Here is an 18,239-nt window from a genome sequence, read left to right on the forward strand (position 1 = left end):
CTAAAAAATCTACCCATTGGCATAATCCGACATGCAAAGTTCAACTTCCCCAGCAGAGACTGAAGATCGCGCAAAGTGATTTTCTTTAAACGATAGGCCCGCTGCACCTCCTGACGCAACGACATTAACTTATCCTCAGTTTTTTTCTGGCGCTAGTGGAATTCAAAATTCCCTCGCAACTTTTTGCAATGAATACAATAAATTACCACAAATAGGCGAACCACTGGGGCCGACACACAAAAAATCGTCGAGGTAATGTATCAAAGAATCAACCCCGGCTACGCCCTTCGTTACCCGTTCCACGAAGCTACTAAACGCCTCGAAATATGTGCAAGAAAGGGAGCACCCAATAGGAAGGCACCGATCGACATAAAACCCACCATTCCAGAAACATCCAAACAGCCGTTGACTCTCGGGATGAACTGGCAGCAATCAGAAAGCCACCTCGATATCAGTTTTTGCGAACAACGCGCCAGGCTCCGCCTTCCGAACTAACACCACTGCTTTGTCAAAGGACGTGTAAACTACCGAGCAACTACATGATCAATCCTGTCATTCACCGACGACCCCCTGGGAAAAGACAAATGCTGAATCAAACTAAATTTTTGGGGCTCGCGCTTTGGCACTATTCCCAAGGGGGATACAATTAAATTCTCTATCGGCGGATCAACTAAATGGCCCGCCATGCGACCGAACGAAACTTCTTTAAAAAGTTTTGCCGAAACGACCTCAGAGTGTAGATAAGCCGACTTAAGATTGCGCCGTGTAACCAGAACCTCATGAGGAGGAGGGGGTATAACAAAACCAAAACAAAACCCCTCATAAATTAACTTGGCCGCAATCCTATCTGGGTATTCATTTAGAAACGGGGCCATCTTTTCCACCCTCAACGGCGACACCCCCTTGACCAGTTGAGGTGGACTGATTACCCGACCGCTTCCCTTTCCGCATACATTTGGCAGCCCCGTGCGAGGATCTGTTGCATTCCGAACACACGTGCTTAAATTTACAGGTAGCGCCGAACTTACACTGGCCATCATTGAATTGCCAGCAAAACCCAAGTTTTGACCCACAGCCCTGCCCAGCCTGGCTAGACTGACCTCCATGCCCGACGCTCCTGAGAAAGGACTGCTTAACTCGCCACGAGCACGATCATCAAGACGAATTCTATCCCCATCCTTCTGCGCCTCGGTTTGAACAGTCACCGCAACCGCCTCCCTGGACGCCCCCAAAACTTCCCTGACAATGGGGCGCGACTGTATCGCCCCCCCCCAACTTCACGAGAACCTTCCTAGACTACAACCGGGGACCCCGCCGGGACTACTGGCGCCGTTGCCCTATCTAAGCGCCCGACTAACTCCCGCAAACAACCCACTAAATCCGTTAAACCGTCGTGCCCGGCAGTGCCACTACCAACCGCCGATACATGCACGCTCGCTGACCCCCCACCCACGACACCCGACATAAAAATTGCTGGATACGGCAAAGGAGTTACATACTCACCAGGCTGCCCAGGCGCTGTGTTCCCGCCAGCCGGAAAATCCTGACCACGCTGAGACACGTCCAACTCGCCATCTTCGCAGTCCTCTCTCGCTGACGACTAGCAATCGCACCGACATCTACGACACGGGGACCCCGGCATGCTGACAGATGGGCCGGCGACCTGCCGCCCGACAGAAGGGACACAGACTTCCAACCGGACCTGTTGCCTCACCGCCGCTGATGATCTTGGCGTCCTCCCTGAAGACCTCGAGGAAGCCAGCCCCCTGGCCGGAACATCACCATGCGGGGCGGCCGTGGACAGCTCCCTGCAAACGGCATCTGAAGTAGGTGGCATGAGTGGGAGCCCGGCCTGCGACTCCCTGTGGACTGCCGAGCCCCGTCGCGGCTGAGGATTCCTGCCGGGAAGCAGGAGCTGGGAGGAGACGCCCATCCCAGCTGCCTGGCCTGCAGCATCCTTAGAAGGGCTCCCCCTGCGATGCTGGACCCGCGGGACCACCTCCGGACTAAGCCGCTCTTGTGGGCGAGAACACCGGGAGCGGCGGGGTGACCGTGCCTGAGCAACCGCCGCTCCAGACGATGCACGCTGCTTTATCATAGCAGGAGCATCATTCACTGACTCCCCTCCCGCCGCCATGTCACCGGAAATAGAGAGGGGGCCGGGGGAGGGGAGCATGTCTGGCCCAGCAGCGGACACAGAGTGCCGGGCTTGGCGTGAAGGGGGGGCCAGCCAGCGGCATCCTGGCCAGCGCCGCAACAGTCACTTCCAGCCCCCTCGGATCGTGAAACACAGCTGTAGCACGCAGCTGCTCCAGCTTCCTGTCGGCGGTCGCCATTTGACAGGTAAGAGCAGGGGCAGTGGGAGCTTAGTACTCAACTTGTTGTTCCTCCCGCTGCTTCCGGCTCAATGCCGAAAACAGCGGAAAGAACCGTTACCCGACCCCTAACTCCTCCCCTCCCCAACTCCTCCTTGTCCTCCTCTGCACTAACCCCTTCCTGCCCAAATTAATTAACCCCTTCCCTCCTATAGCAGTCATGGAGGCTTCCCCTTAAGCCTTCCGTGCTGCCGTTCAGCCTCTTCTTTTCATTGGTTAATAGATTTGATCAAGATACTTAGAAGCATTAAATGTTGTAATAGCATTATAAAGGAAGCTGGCCATACACAAACGTTAACACCAGCGATTCATCATTACCATTCATGTTCACCTTGCTTGGTAACATATATTAATTCCTATGGAGTGATAAGAGGTAAGCAGCCGCAGGACACTTCTGTCACCACTCGTCTTATACAAAACAGAAATTGGCCAGGAAAATCCATTTTGGACGATCAATTTTTCTCATAAGATTGGATACTTAGGGTGCCTTCAAGCTCTGATAGATACTAAATTATCAGCACATCGCACTGAAAGGCAAAAACTGTCTGGGCAGCTTGAGAAGAACATATGAGGACTTCAGAATGATTAATGTTAAGGCCCTTTTACACCGGCCGATAATCGGCCGGTGCAGCGAGTGCCAATCAACGAGACATCGTTGATCGGCGCTCGTTTGCTCCTGTCACACGGAGCTATGGATGGGGACGAGCGGTCGTTACTCCAATCGCTCGTCTCCATAAGTTTTTATCATGTCGTCTGCGCATCCCCCTGTTTATACAGAGAGATGTGCTGCCGACAACGATATTTCACTTTTTTAAAATGATACGACCACCAGTTTGCTCGTTTATCTGCTGATCGTTGCCCTGTTTGCACAGGGCAATTATCGCAATTATCGGCAGCGAGTGCTCTATGAACGCTCGTCTGCCCGATAATAACACAGTGTAAAACCCCCTTTATACAAGTCACAATTAGACCTTTTTCTTGCCTTATGAGTTCATCCATGTACTCCTTACTCAATACAGTTTCTAGTTGGTAAATGTTGAAGTTGGCCATACACATAAGATAGTTTTCGGCTCAACGCCAACAGCAATCTTCCACGAGGAGAAGGAAACACTCCTGGGAGCAGTATATCTCTCCATTAAGAACGAAGGATTGAGCATGTTGAAATCCAACATGCCTAATCCTCATCGGTAGTCCTTCACATACATTAGATTGTAGACAGACATTTAAGAGGACCATCACCTCTACTGAAATTACTGTTTTAGTAAATACTTGAATTTCCCATGAAATTACAAACATTGTGCCGTTCCTCTGTTATTCTTCCTAGAAATGTATGAATAAATTGACAACTGGGTGTTACCAATTGGGGGGGGTGTCCCTACACAGACTGACAATGTCCAATCAACGCTGACAGAGTGAGACTGTATAGGGACACGCCCCTTTGACAAGGGGAAATATAATACCAAGTTGTCGACTTATTTATACAGGAGGAATAACAGAGGAATGACACAAAGCAGAATGCTCAAGGATTGTTATTTCATGGGGAATACAAGTACTAAAATAGACATGTCAGGAGTGGTGACAGGTCCTCTTTAATCTAAAGAAATTCTCCCTTCAGCCTTTGTATGGCCACTTCAAATATTTTGTTTTTGGTGACAGGGACCCATTCATAGGCTCTTGTTTGGAGAGTCTTATCTTATTTTATACCACAACTATGTAGAGATAAGGCACAATAAGCAAACAATGCAGCAAACAGATCATCGATTACTGAACACATTTGGATACAATGCTCTTCCTCTATGGAAGGAGAAATCTGAGATTTTACAATAGGCTAAATCTGGTTTCTTCAAACAGAAGGAGAATTCTATCCATCCATGGTAGCCGACTACTATGTACTAAAGAGCACAGATGCCATGGATGCACAAAACATCTCTAGTGTATGCATTATTCTAAACAAGCAAAAGTAGACATCAGATTGGAAATGATTTTGTATATAATGTAGTAAAACACAGCTGACACCCACAGGGTATGGAGCGCACTCAGCGATTGAGCCCGCTACATACATCACCCCCTGCACCGCGACTTGCTGTTACATCATGGTGCGCGAAGGGGTTAAGGACCGAGGCAATTTTAGCTTTAAAGAGGCTCTGTCACCAGATTCTCAAATCCCTATCTCCTATTGCATGTGATCGGCGCTGCAATGTAGATAACAGTAACGTTTTTTTTTTAAAAAATGTTCATTTTTGGCCAAGTTATGAGCTATTTTATATATATGCAAATGAGGTTTGAAATGGACAACTGGGCGTTTTTTTTTTCGTTATGTCCAACTGGGTGTGTATTGTGTTTTTAACTGGGCGTGTTTACGTGTATGACGCTGACCAATCAGTGACCAGTCAGCATCATACACTCATCTCCATTGATTTACACAGCAGCGATGTGCAGCCACATAAACAGAGAATAACGTTACTGCAGTGTCCTGATAATGAATACACATGAAATCCAGCCTGGACGTCATGTGTATTCAGAATCCTCACACTTCTGACTCTTTTCTTTGAGATTTCTAGCAAGGGAAACGAAATCTTGCGAGATTACGGAGGTAAACGAGATTTCGTTTCCCTTGCTGGAAATCTCACAGAAAAGATTCAGAAGTGTCCTGATAATGAATACACATGATCATCCAGCCTGGACGTCATGTGTATTCAGAATCCTGACAATTCTGACTCTTTTCTGTGAGATTTCCAGCAAAGGAAACGAAATCTCGTTTACCTCCGTAATCTCGCGAGATTTCGTTTCCTTTGCTAGAAATCTCAAAGAAAAGAGTCAGAAGTGTCAGGATTCTGAATACACATGACGTCCAGGCTGGATTTCATGTGTATTCATTATCAGGACACTGCAGTAACGTTAATCTCTGTTTATGTGGCTGCACATCGCTGCTGTGTAAATCAATGGAGATGAGTGTATGATGCTGACTGGTCACTGATTGGTCAGCGTCATACACGTAAACACGCCCAGTTAAAAACACAATACTTGCCCAGTTGGACATAACGAAAAAAAAACGCCCAGTTGTCCATTTCAAACCTCATTTGCATATATATAAAATAGCTCATAACTTGGCCAAAAATGAACGTTTTTAAAAAAAAAAAAAACGTTACTGTTATCTACATTGCAGTGCCGATCACATGCAATAGGAGATAGGCATTTGAGAATCTGGTGAAAGAGCCTCTTTAACCCCTTCCCGACATTTGACGTACATGTACGTCATGGAAAGCATTGACTTCCCGCAAAATGCCGTACATGTACGTCAAACGTTTGGCACCGGCTCAGAAGCTGAGTCGGTGCCATCATCGTCGGATCTCAGCTGTATCTTACAGCTGACATCCGACTGTAACGGCGGGGACCGAAATTAGCTTCGATCCCCGCCATTAACCCCTTAAGTGCAGCGCTCAAACGCGATCGCTGCACTTAAGGTGTTTGCAGCTCATCGGAGCCCCAGCAATGAAATTGCCGGGGTTCCGGTGGCTGCAATGGCAACCGGAGGCCTAATACTGGCCTCCCGGTCTGCCTAGCACCGAAGCCGGTCAAGATCCGCCCGGCGGCGGAGCCTGATCGGCTTCCGTAGCTGCCGGCAAGATGGCGCCGGGTCAGGAGCTGATCCGGCGTCATCAGCAGTGGAGGTCAGCTGTACTGTACAGCTGACATCCACCTGTAACGGCAGGAACCGGAGCTAGCTCCGATCCCTGCCATTAACCCCTTCGATGCAGCAATCGAAAGCGATTGCTGCATCGTAGCGGTTACTAGCAGATCGCCAGCCCTGACAGGCAATCGGGACTGGCGACTGCTGTTATGGCAACAGGAGACACAATGGTCTCCTGCTCTGCCATTACGGAAGCCGATTTAGGCCCCGCCGGGAGGCGAAGCCTAAACGCCTTGCTGTCAGTGAATGACTGACAGATCTAATACATTGCACTACATAGGTAGTGCAATGTATTAGAAAAAAAAAAATCTGACCGTTGGACCTTCAAGTCCCCTAGTGGGACTTGAGAAAAAGTGTAAAAAAAGTATAAAAAAGTGTAAAAAAAAGTGCAAAAAATAAAAGTTTGAAAACAATAAAAGTTTCAAGTAATCAAATAAAACACAATCCCCCTTTTACTCTTATCAAGTCCTTTATTATTGAAAAATAATAATAAACCATATGTATTTGGTATTGCCGCGACCGTAACGACCGGAGGTATCAAAATATTCTATTATTTATTGCACGCGGTGAACAGCGTAAAAAAAACCCGTAAAAAACGTTACCAGAGTTTCTGTTTTTTGGTCACTTTGCCCTACAAATATTACAATAAAAAGTGATCAAAAAGTCGCACATATCCAAAAATGGTACCTATAAAAACTATAGCTCGTCCCGCAAAAAACAAGCCCTCATACACCTCCGTCGACAAAAAAATTAAAACGTTATGGTTCTCACAACTTGGCGACAGAAAAAATACATTCTTTTTACAAAAGTAATTTTATTGTGCAAAAAGTTTTAAAACATAAAAAAGTTCTATAAATGAGGTATCGCCGGAATCGTACTGACCCGCAGAATAAAGTTAACATGTAGTTTATAATGCATGGTGAACGCTGTATAAAAAAAACGAAAAAAGCTGTGCCAGAATTGCGTTTTTTTGTTTACCTGGCATCCCAAAAAATAGGATAAAAGGTGATCAAAAAGTCGCATGTACCCCAAAATGGTACCAATAATAACTACAGCTAGTCCCGCAACAAACCAGCCCTCATACCGCTACATCTATGAAAAATAAAATTAGTTATGGCTCCAATAAGTCAGGAAATAAAAAAATATGCAGTTGTGCCCGAGGGGAACATTTCTTCAGTTTCAAGAGGCGATTTATCAAGGACCTAAAATTAGGGAACCAGGAAGGGGAGGGCCCAAACATATCCGCTGGAAGCGACGGTGCCCGTATTATAGCAGGATAATACTTTCCCAGCAAAATTCCCCAAACTACAAAGGCGCGGAGTGTGGACCAAAAGGGGGATAAGAAATGACACCATTTATCAGTGCGACACCGGCCTGTGCAGAAAGGATTGCTTCACAGCGTAACACACATCTATGGATTATTTTTATTTTTTTATACCACCTGACTATGCCCCTTATATACTCCGCCCCGCTTACATGTACCCCCACATTATAAAACACCAGCAATACTCAAACAAATATAGTGCCAAGCAAAATCCGCTCTCCAAAAGCCAAATGGTGCTCCCTCGGCCCTGAACCCTACAGCGTGCCCAAACAGCAGTTTCCTTCAACATATATGGCATCGTCATACCCGGGAGAACCCTTTTAACAATTTTTGGGGTGTGTGTCTCCAGCGTCATAAGCTGGGCATGACATATTTGCCACTGAATGGCATATCTAGGGAAAAATATAAATTTTTAATTTGCACCATCCACAGCGCATTCATTTATGGAAAAGACCTGTGGGGTGAAAATGCTCACTACACCCCTTAATAAATGCCTTGAGGGGTGCAGTTTCCATAGTGGGGGTCACATCAGGGGTTTCTTTTTATTATTTCACATCTGAGCGTCTGCAGTTGTGAACCAATACTTTGTAAATCGCCAAATTAGGCCTCCACTCCGCATGGTACTCTTCACTTCTGAGCCCTGTCATATGTCCAGACAAAAGATTAGTGCCCCATGTAGGGTGTTTCTAAAACCGGGAAACACCGCATAATAATTAGAGAGCTGTCTTGTTATGGTGGCACAAGCCGGGCACCACATATTGGCATATCTATGGAAAAAAATCCCATTTTCACTCTGCAACATTGAGCGCACACTAATTTCTACAAAACACCTGCAGGATTAAAATGCTTACTACACCCCTTGGTAAATGCATTGAGGGGTGTAGTTTCCAAAATGGGGTCACTTCTGGGGGGTTTCCACTGTTTTGGGCCCACAGGTGCCCAGAAACCAATCCAGCAACATCTGCACTCCAAATAGCGGTCCTTCCCATCTGAGCCCTGCGGTTTGCCCAAACAGCAGTTTATGACCACATATGGGGTATTGCCGTACTCGGGAGAAATAGCTTTTACAAATGTTGGGTTCTTTTTTTCCTTTATTTGTTGAGAAAATGAAAAAATTTGCGCTAAAGCTACGTCTTATTGAAGAAAAAGGACTGTTTTTATTTTCACTGCCTAATTCTAATAAATTCTATGAAACATCTGTGGGGTCAAAATGCTCACTACACCCCTAGATGCATTCCTCAAGAGGTGTAGTTTCCTAAATGGAGTCCCTTTTTGGGCGTTTTCATTGTTTTGTCTCCTCAGGGGCTTTGCAAATGTGACCTGGCCTCCGCAAATCATTCCTGCTAAATGTGATCTCAAAAAGCCAAATAGTGCTCTTTCCCTTCTAAGCCCTGCCGTGTGTCTAAACAGCCGTTTATTACCACATGTGGGGTATTGTTTTACTCGGGAGAAATTGCTTTACATATTTTGTGGTGCTTTTTCTCCTTCAGTCCTTCTGGAAATGAGAAAAAATTAGCTAAACCTACATTTTCTTTGAAAAAATGTAGATTATTATTTTCAGGGCCTACTTCCAATAATTTCTGCAAAAAAACTGTGGTGTCAAATCGCTCACTATACCCCTAGATAATTTCCTCAATGGGTGTAGTTTCCAAAATGGGGTCACTTGTGGGGGGTTTCCACTGTTTTATCCCCTCAGGGGCTTTGTAAATGTGACATGGCCTCCGAAAACCATTCCTGCTAAATGTGAACTCCAAAAGCCAAATAGCGCTCTTTCCCTTCTCAGCCTGTCCAAACAGCCGTTTATTACCACATGTGGGGTATTGTTTTACTCGGGAGAAATTTCTTTACAAATTTTATGGTGCTTTTTCTCCTTTAGTCCTTGTGGAAATGAAAAAAAATTAGCTAAACCTACATTTTATTTGAAAAAATGTAGATTTTCATTTTCACAGCCTACTTGCAAAAATTTCTGCAAAAAACCTGTGGGGTCAAAATGCTCACTATACCCCTAGATAATTCCCTCAAGGGGTATAGTTTCCAAAATGGGGTCACTTGTTTGGGGTTTCCACTGTTTTGTCACCTCAGGGGCTTTGTAAATGCGACATGGCCTCCGCAAACCATTCCTGCTAAATGTGAACTCCAAAAGCCAAATAGCGCTCTTTCCCTTCTCAGTCACGCCGTGTCTCCAAACAACCGTTTATTACCACATGTGAGGTATTGTTTTACTCGGGAGAAATTGCTTTACAAATTTTGTGGTGCTTTTTCTCCTTTAGTCCTTGTGGAAATGAGAAAAAAAATCGCTAAACCTACATTTTCTTTGAAGAAATGTTGATTTTAATTTTCACGGCCTACTTCCAATAATTTCTGTAAAAAACCTGTGCGGTCAAAATGCTCACTACACCCCTAGATAATTTCCTTGAGGTGTCTAGTTTCCCAGATGGGGTCACTTTTGGTTGATTTTGACTGTTTTGGCACCGCAAGAGCCCTTCAAACCTGACATGGTGCCTAAAATATATTCTAACAAAAATAAGGCCCCAAAATCCACTAGGTGATCCTTTGCTTCTGACGCCGGTGCTTCAGTCCAGTAGCACGCTACGGCCACATGTGGGATATTTCCTAAAACTGCAGAAACTGGGCAACAAATATTGAGTTGCATTTCTCTGGTAAAAGCTTCTGTTTTATAAAAAAAATTGTATTAAAAATGTATTTCTGCAGAAAAATATGAAATTTGTAAATTTCACCTCTACTTTGCTTTAATTCCTGTGACATGTGTAAAGGGTTAAGACATTTTCTAAATGCTGTTTTGAATACTTTGAGGGGTGAAGTTTTTAAAATGGGGTGACTTTTTTGGGGTTTCTAATATATAAGGCCCTCAAAACCACTTCACAACTGAACTGCCCCCTGTAAAAATAGCCTTTTGAAATTTTCTTGAAAATGTGAGAAATTGCTGCTAAAGTTCTAAGCCTTGTGAGGTCATAGAAAAATAAAAGGATGTTCAAAAAACGATGCCAATCTAAAGTAGACATATGGGTGATGTTAATTAGCAACAATTTTGTGTGGTATAACTGCCTGTCTTACAAGCAGATACATTTAAATTGAGAAAAATGCTAATTTTTGCAATTTTTCGCTAATTTTTGGTGTTTTTCACAATTAAATACTGAACATATCGAGCAAATTTTGCCAGTAACATAAAGTCCAATGTGTCACGAGAAAACAATCTCAGAATCGCTTGGATAGGTGAAAGCATTCCGGAGTTATTACCACATAAAGTGACACATGTCAGATTTGAAAAATGAGGCTCTGTCAGGAAGGTCAAAAGTGGCTAAAGAGGGAAGGGGTTAAGGACCAGGAGAAATTTTTTAGTTTTTGCCTCCTTGTATTCCGTCAGCCATAACGTTTTGATTTTTGTGGCTACAGTAGCAGTTTGAGGCTTTGTTTTTTGCAGAACAAGTCATGTTTTTAGGCATAATTTTCAGGTGAATATATGTTAGTGCTTAATTTATATAATTTTTTTAGTATAGGGGAATGCATAAAAAAAGCATTTTAACCATTGTATTTTAAAAAAAATTCTACAGTGTTAACCGTCAAATTAATAGAGGGCATAACTTTATTGTACCAGACAAGACGAATGAGGGGATATTTGATAAGTTCATGTTTTATGTGTTTTTGGGACTTTTTGTTTTTTCTTGCATTTTTTTGTGTTGATGATTGTGCTGGGTACTGCAGTGAAGGAGCTGAGGTTCTCCAGTGACTGCCGTGGCCACTTCTTCCTGATGATTGTATGGGCGCCGAGGTTCAGACCCGCATCCATCACACAGTACCTAAGGATAATCTATCAATATTCAATCCTGGAGAGCCCTTTAACATAATCAGGGCCGGCCTTAGGTTGGATGGCGCCCTGTGCGGGACTCTCTATTGCTGTCCCCTACACAAACGAAAAATTAACCACATACTGTACATACATAAAGACAGATATTTAGACATACAGGCAAACATACATACACACATTCTGGAATAGATACATACAGGTAAATATATAGACGTACAAACACATACACACACACACACACACACACACACACACACACACACACACACACACGCGCGCGCCCAAAAACAGACAAATACACAGACGGGGACATATACATATACATAAAAGGCACATATATACAAGCACAAAGACACATTCACAAAGAGATCCATATATACAGAGTACAGATAATGTAGCAGATGTCACCTGCAGTCCTATGTAACACCACAGATAACATGCAGTGATAACGCTCGGAGTACAGATAATGTCGTAGAATATAACTATACCCACAGACACATATAAACACACACACGGAGGCATATATAGAAGGGCAGCAGAGTATATAATGGGCAGCAGGGTATATAAGGGGCAGCAGGGTATATAAGGGGCAGCAGAGCATATAAGGAGCAGCAGGGTATATAAGGGGCAGCAGGGTATATAAGGTGCAGCAAGGTACTGTATATAAGGGGCAGCAGGGTATATAGGGGCAGCAGGGAATATAAGGGGCAGCAGGGTATATAAGGTGCAGCAAGGTACTGTATATAAGGGGCAGCAGGGTATATAGGGGCAGCAGGGAATATAAGGGTCAGCAGGGTATATAGGGGCAGCAGGGTATATAAGGGACAGTAGAGTATATAAGGGGCAGCAGGGTATATAGGGGCAGTAAGGTATATAGGGGAGCAGGGTATATAGGGGCAGTATGGTATATAGGGGCAGCAGGGTATATAGAAGGCAGCATGGTATATAAGGGCAGCAGGGTATATAAGGGGCAGCAGGGTATCTAGAGGCAGCAGGGTATATAAGAGGCAGCAGGGTATATAAGGGGCAGCAGGGTATATAAGGGGCAGCAGGATATATAGGGGCAGCAGGGTATATAAGGGGCAGCAGGGTATATAAGAGGCAGCAGGGTATATAAGGGTCAGCAGGATAGGGGGCAACAGGATATATAAGGGACAGCAGGGTATATAGGGGGCAGCACAGATATCTTCATTTTATCTGTTCTACTTTAATATTGAACACACACTTTTACAAAGAGACATAAACACATGCAGACACATATATACACACACACACTGCAACATATACACATACAAACACAGAGACACATACTGTATACACAGAGACCCATACTGTATACTAACACATATACACACATATACACACACAGAGACACATACTGTATACACACATATACACACATAGACACACAGACACACATAGAAACTTACCATCTCTCCTTGCTGACAGGATCACAGGTTTCTTGCAGGACGGGCTGTGGGCGGAGCTTCCTCCTCTTCTCTTGCTCCTAGGCTCTTACTCCGTCTGTGTAACTAAGAGCAGAGCACAGAGTAGAGGCAGAGGCCAGTGGCGCCCCCTACATGCTGGGAGGGTGCAGCGCCCTGTGCACTTGCACAGGTCGCACACTTCTGAGGCCGGCCCTGAACATAATGCCTTCGTTTTTCAGAATTTTGGACTGGCGGCTGACAGCTGTTATTCGGTTAAGTACTGTTGTCTCTAGTTCTTTCTAATGAGTCCACCTACCAGCAGAAATGATCAGCCAGGTGGAGGTTCACTTGGAGGTCTAGTTGAAGAAACCTGAATAGCTGCTTTCAGATACAGTAAAAACACACTGCGTTGTAGACTTTTTTTTCACATTTTCTGTGCGTTGAGACGATTTATATTATAGGGTTGAACAAAATATTTTAGAGTTTAAGAGACAGTCAGACCAATCCAAATTTCTATTTTACTGGCTGCAGATATCGATGCAAAACAACCTAAAAGTGTATAGTAGGTACCCACAGCATATTTTTAGATACATTGGATACCTGGCTCCTAGGATTTGTCGAGCCCTGCTCTTATAGCCATTATAACCTATGCTCCAAATAAATTATGTAAACACCCTTGTAAAAACGCACCTACTACTTCCTTCTCAAAGAAAGTATGTTTGCTTTTGGAGACTACAATAAATGCACTGGGTTAACAAGTAATTTAAGATAAGACATAGGTGCTCTTGTATTGCAAGTCAGTTAATTTCTAAGCCAAGAATGATGAAATAATTGAAGAAAAAGACAGTTCGATCATACCCAGAAATACATCAAATGCTATAGACACTATCTCTTTAAAGAGGCTCTGTCACCAAATTATAAGTGGCCTATCTCCTACATAATGTGATCGGCGCTGTAATGTAGATAACAGTGGTTTTTATTTTGAAAAACGATCATTTTTGAGCAAGTTATGAGCAATTTTATATTTATGCTAATTAGTTTCTTAATAGACAACTGGGCGTGTTTTTACTTTTTACCAACTGGGCGTTGTGAAGAGAAGTGTATGACGCTGACCAATCAGTGACCAATCAGCGTCATACACTTCTCATTGTTCCAGTCCAGCTTCTTTCACTGCACAATCACACTGTAACAATGGGCTGGAACAATGAGAAGTGTATGAAGCTGATCGGACACTGATTGGTCAGCGTCATACACACCTCTGTACAACGCCCAGTTGGTAAAAAGTAAAAACAAGCCCAGTTGTCTATTAACCCCTTAGTGACCAACAATACGCCTCTTCACGGCGGTCACTAAGGGGCCATAGGCTAGGCTGCCGCCTTTTCACGGCGGCCCAGTCTAAGTCCTGCACGGCTGTCCCGTGCAGGCTGGAGCCGGGGCTCTGCTGTCTGATGACAGCTGGGCTCCTGCTCCAATGCCCGTGATCGAAGTTTACTTCAAACACGGCCGTTTAACCCGTTAAATGCCGCCGTCAATAGTGACCGCGGCATTTAACTTGTTTACATGCAATCGCGGGTCTCCGATGGGGTGTCATGGCAGTCGGTGGCCTGATAAAGGCCCCCAGGTCTGCCCTGGGCATATGCCTATTAGTACGTGCCCTGGGCATATGCCTATTAGGACATTGCCTGTCAGATTTACACTGACAGGCAATAATGCTCTGGTATACTAAGTATACCAAAGCATTATAGCAGCGATCTGAAGATCGCATGGTAAAGTCCCCTAGTGGGACAAAAATAATAAGTAATAAATGTGAAATAAAGATTATTAAAAAAAATGACAGTAAAAAAATAAATAAAACCAATTTTTTCCATAAAGTGGTTTTATTTAGTAAAAGTGTAAAAAATAAATAAAAGTACACATATATGGTATCGCCGCGACCGTAATGACTCAATTAATAAAGTTAATATGTAATTTAAACCGCAATGTGAACACTGTAAACAAAAACCGCAAAAAACAATGGCGAAAAAAAATAAATTACGGCTCTTGGAAAATGACGATGCAAAAAAAATAAAAATTTTTTAGTTCAAAAGTGTTTTTATTGTGGAAAAGTCGTAAAACATAAAAAACTTCTACATATGTGGTATCGTCGTAATCGTAGCAACCCATACAATAAAGGTAATGTGTTATTTATGCCGCACAGTGAACGGCGTGAATTTAAAACGCATAGAACAATGGTGGAATATCAGGGTTTTTTTCTAATCTCCCCCAAAAAAGTTAATAAAAGTTAATTAAAAAATGATATGTACCGTATATATCGGCGTACAAGACGACTTTTTACACCCTTAAAAAAATGTCAAAAGTGTGGGGTCGTCTTATATGCCGGATATTGTCTACATTAGGGATGCACGTTGCAGCCGCACAGCTCAGTATAGTAACACATGAATGTATGGGAGCGCGGCTGCGGCTGTGTAATTCAGCCACAGCCCCGCTCCTGAGTCATGATAGGTTCGCGGGGTCAGGATGATGCAATGCGGCCAGCGCTGCACTAATGAGCGGCGGCACTGGAGACAGAACATGGCGGGCGCGCTACAAAACACCCCCATGTTCTGTCTTCAGTGCCTGAACTGCCGCTCATTAGTGCAGCGCCGGCCGCATCACCTCATGCTGACCGCGCACGCACTTCCGGTCAGGAGCGGGGCAATGGCTGTATTACACAGCCGCAGCCCCGCTCTATAACGGCGGAGATCAGAGAAACCGCTCATCTCCGCCGTTATTCCCCTGAATGCTGCGATCACAGCTGACTGCAGCATTCAGGGGAAAGTGAGAAGGGGGGATGCCCCTGGATCGCGTCACAGGGAATTCCTGTGACGCGATCGAGGGCCATACCATATATGGGCAGACAGCCCAGGGTCTATTGACGGACCCCAGGGCTGTCTTACCATATTTCATGTTGTTAGGACATACCCAAGTATGTCCTAACAACTGCCTGTGTGCTATCCGTCCACAGGTTAATGTACTGGCACATATCTGATATATGTCAGTACATTAAAGTTTAAAAATAAAGTAAAAACAAAGTATTGTTAAATTTAAAAAAAAATACACCTTCACCTTTTTTACAATAAACATTAAAATAAGTCTCAATACATAAAATACACACATTCAGTAATGGCGCGGACAACAATGTTATTGCATCATTTATGATGTGTACGCTGTAAAAAAATGAAATAAACACGGCTTTCATTCACTTATTAATGTGAGGCGCGAGGTGCGATGAATTTACCCTCCATGTTCCTCACATTAATAGTAATTAACCCCATCATGTACCTCGCACATTAACCCAATATGACTGAGAAACATGATGGGATTAATTACTATTAATGTGAGGCGCGTTCAAAATTCATCACACGTCGCGCCTCACATCAGAAAACGGAAGAATTTTTTTTTTATTACTGTTGGCAAAAGTATCGAAATTGGTATCGAAATCGCAATACTAAACGAAGTATCGGTATCGAAGTCCAAATTCTGGTATCGTGACATCCCTAGTCTACATATTGTCTACACACAGGTTGTGTGTTACCTTGTGAGCCTCCAGTCCGGTACACAGGCTCCCGGGATGCACGGAATCCGCCACGGATCTGAGGGAAGCCGGTATTAGCCGCCAGGGAACATCTCTGTAAGATCCTCTGGCCCGCCCTTTCCTCTCATTCCCTGCCTCTCAGATCTCGCGCGATGAAGCAGCCTATCTGCGCATGCGCGAGTTCAAAGAGACAGAGAGTCCTGGGTCCTGCCGCCGATGGCCATAGTGAAGCGCTCCTGCACGAAATGGTGAGTATATCTTAAATTCTATATTTTAAGGGTAAAAGTTGGGGTTCGTCTTATACGCCGACATATACGGTACCCTAAAATTTGCAACTAATCATGCAAAAAACAAGTCCTCATACAGCTATGTAGACGGAAAAAAAAAAAAATTATAGCTCTTTGAATGCGACTATAGAAAAACTAATAAAATAGCTTGGTCATTAGGGCCTAAAAGAGGCTGGTCACTAAGGGGTTAAGAAACTAATTATCATAAATATAAAATTGTTCGTAACTTTGTAAAAAATGATTGTTTTCCAAAATAAAAACCACTGCTGTTATCTACATTTCAGCGCCGATCAGATTATGTAGGAGATAGGGCACTTATAATCTGGTGACAGAACCTCTTTAAGAAATGCCATCAAGTAAAGTGCACTTTCTCCTATATATAGGTTCTTCATTCTTTTCTGTCAAATGGTTAATATTTGTATTTCTCTCTATCTCAGTTATTTCTATTTCCCAGAATCCTTAATGGTAACTCAGTTAAAGGGGTTTCCCACGTTCTGACAACTGATGACACCCGGACCATGCACCGATCCTCCACTCTGGCTGCCTCCAGGCAACAGACGATATTGCCGGAAGCAGATGGCTCCGGGCAAAGAATAGCGGCCGACCGACAGTACTGCAGCTCTGCTCCTATTCAAGTGAATAGGAGCAGAGCTGCAATTCTGCCGAATGGCCACTATGCAGTGACCAGAGCCATCTGCTTCCGGCTCCAACTTCTGCATACCGTTTAAAACGGGTGTTAGACCCGCACCGATCATATACTGATGACCTATCCGGTGGATAGGTCATCAATTGTCAGAACGTGGAAAACCCCTTTAAGTTATGCATTGATACTTCATCTCTACCTATTGCCATTCCGAGTAAGCTGGGTGAAAACCCATATGGGAGCTTTAATGCTAACTGTATCAATTGTTACCCAAAGGTCTAAGCTGATCACAAAGTGGGCAACTGCTATGACCCCCAGCGATCTGCTATAATTTGTTGAAAAACCTGGCAGTAATGGTCCTTTTACATGGGGAAGATATTCTGTGCATTACGGGCGCCGAACGACAATACTGCATGTTGAACGGCACTTGTTTGCTCCATTCAAATGAAGCAATGATTGAAAGTATGGGGATGTATCTACGGTAATAGGATCATTTGTCTCTATATATTTTGCTTCTTGTCAACAACATATGTGAGATGTGCTGCCAACTACCAACCATTTTTCTGGCTGCATAAAAGATCAGATCAGCTGACGATCGAGCGTTTTCTGGTACGGACGCTTGTTCACCCCATCATTGGTCTGGGTAAAAGGGCCTAAACTGTTCATATTCCCTGCAGCGTCGCCACAGGGGAAAGAAGTATTGGAAATATGCATGCATGTGGGCGATCCAAGCATGCATGTTTAAATGGGAATCATGAGAGATGCCTTAAAAGGGTTTTACGGCTATTTTACATTGATGGCCTATCCTTAAAATAGGTAATCAATATCAGATCGGTGGGGGTCCGACTCCCGTTCCCCCTGCCGATTAGCTGATTGAAGGGGCTGCAGCGTTCGTTGCCCCGCCTTTTCACAGTTTACAGGCACAGCCCTGCATACTTCTGTAGCAGCTGTGCCTGTCATTGCAGTTCCGGTTTCATTCAAGTAAATTGGACTGAGCTGCAATCCGAGGCACAGCCTCTATGGATGTGTACGGCGCTGTGCCTGGTAAACGCTGTAGAGGCTGTGGCGACAAACGCTGTGGCCCCTTAATTC

Source organism: Rhinoderma darwinii, chromosome 6 (genome assembly GCF_050947455.1).
Source record: "Rhinoderma darwinii isolate aRhiDar2 chromosome 6, aRhiDar2.hap1, whole genome shotgun sequence".
NCBI lineage: Eukaryota > Metazoa > Chordata > Amphibia > Anura > Rhinodermatidae > Rhinoderma > Rhinoderma darwinii.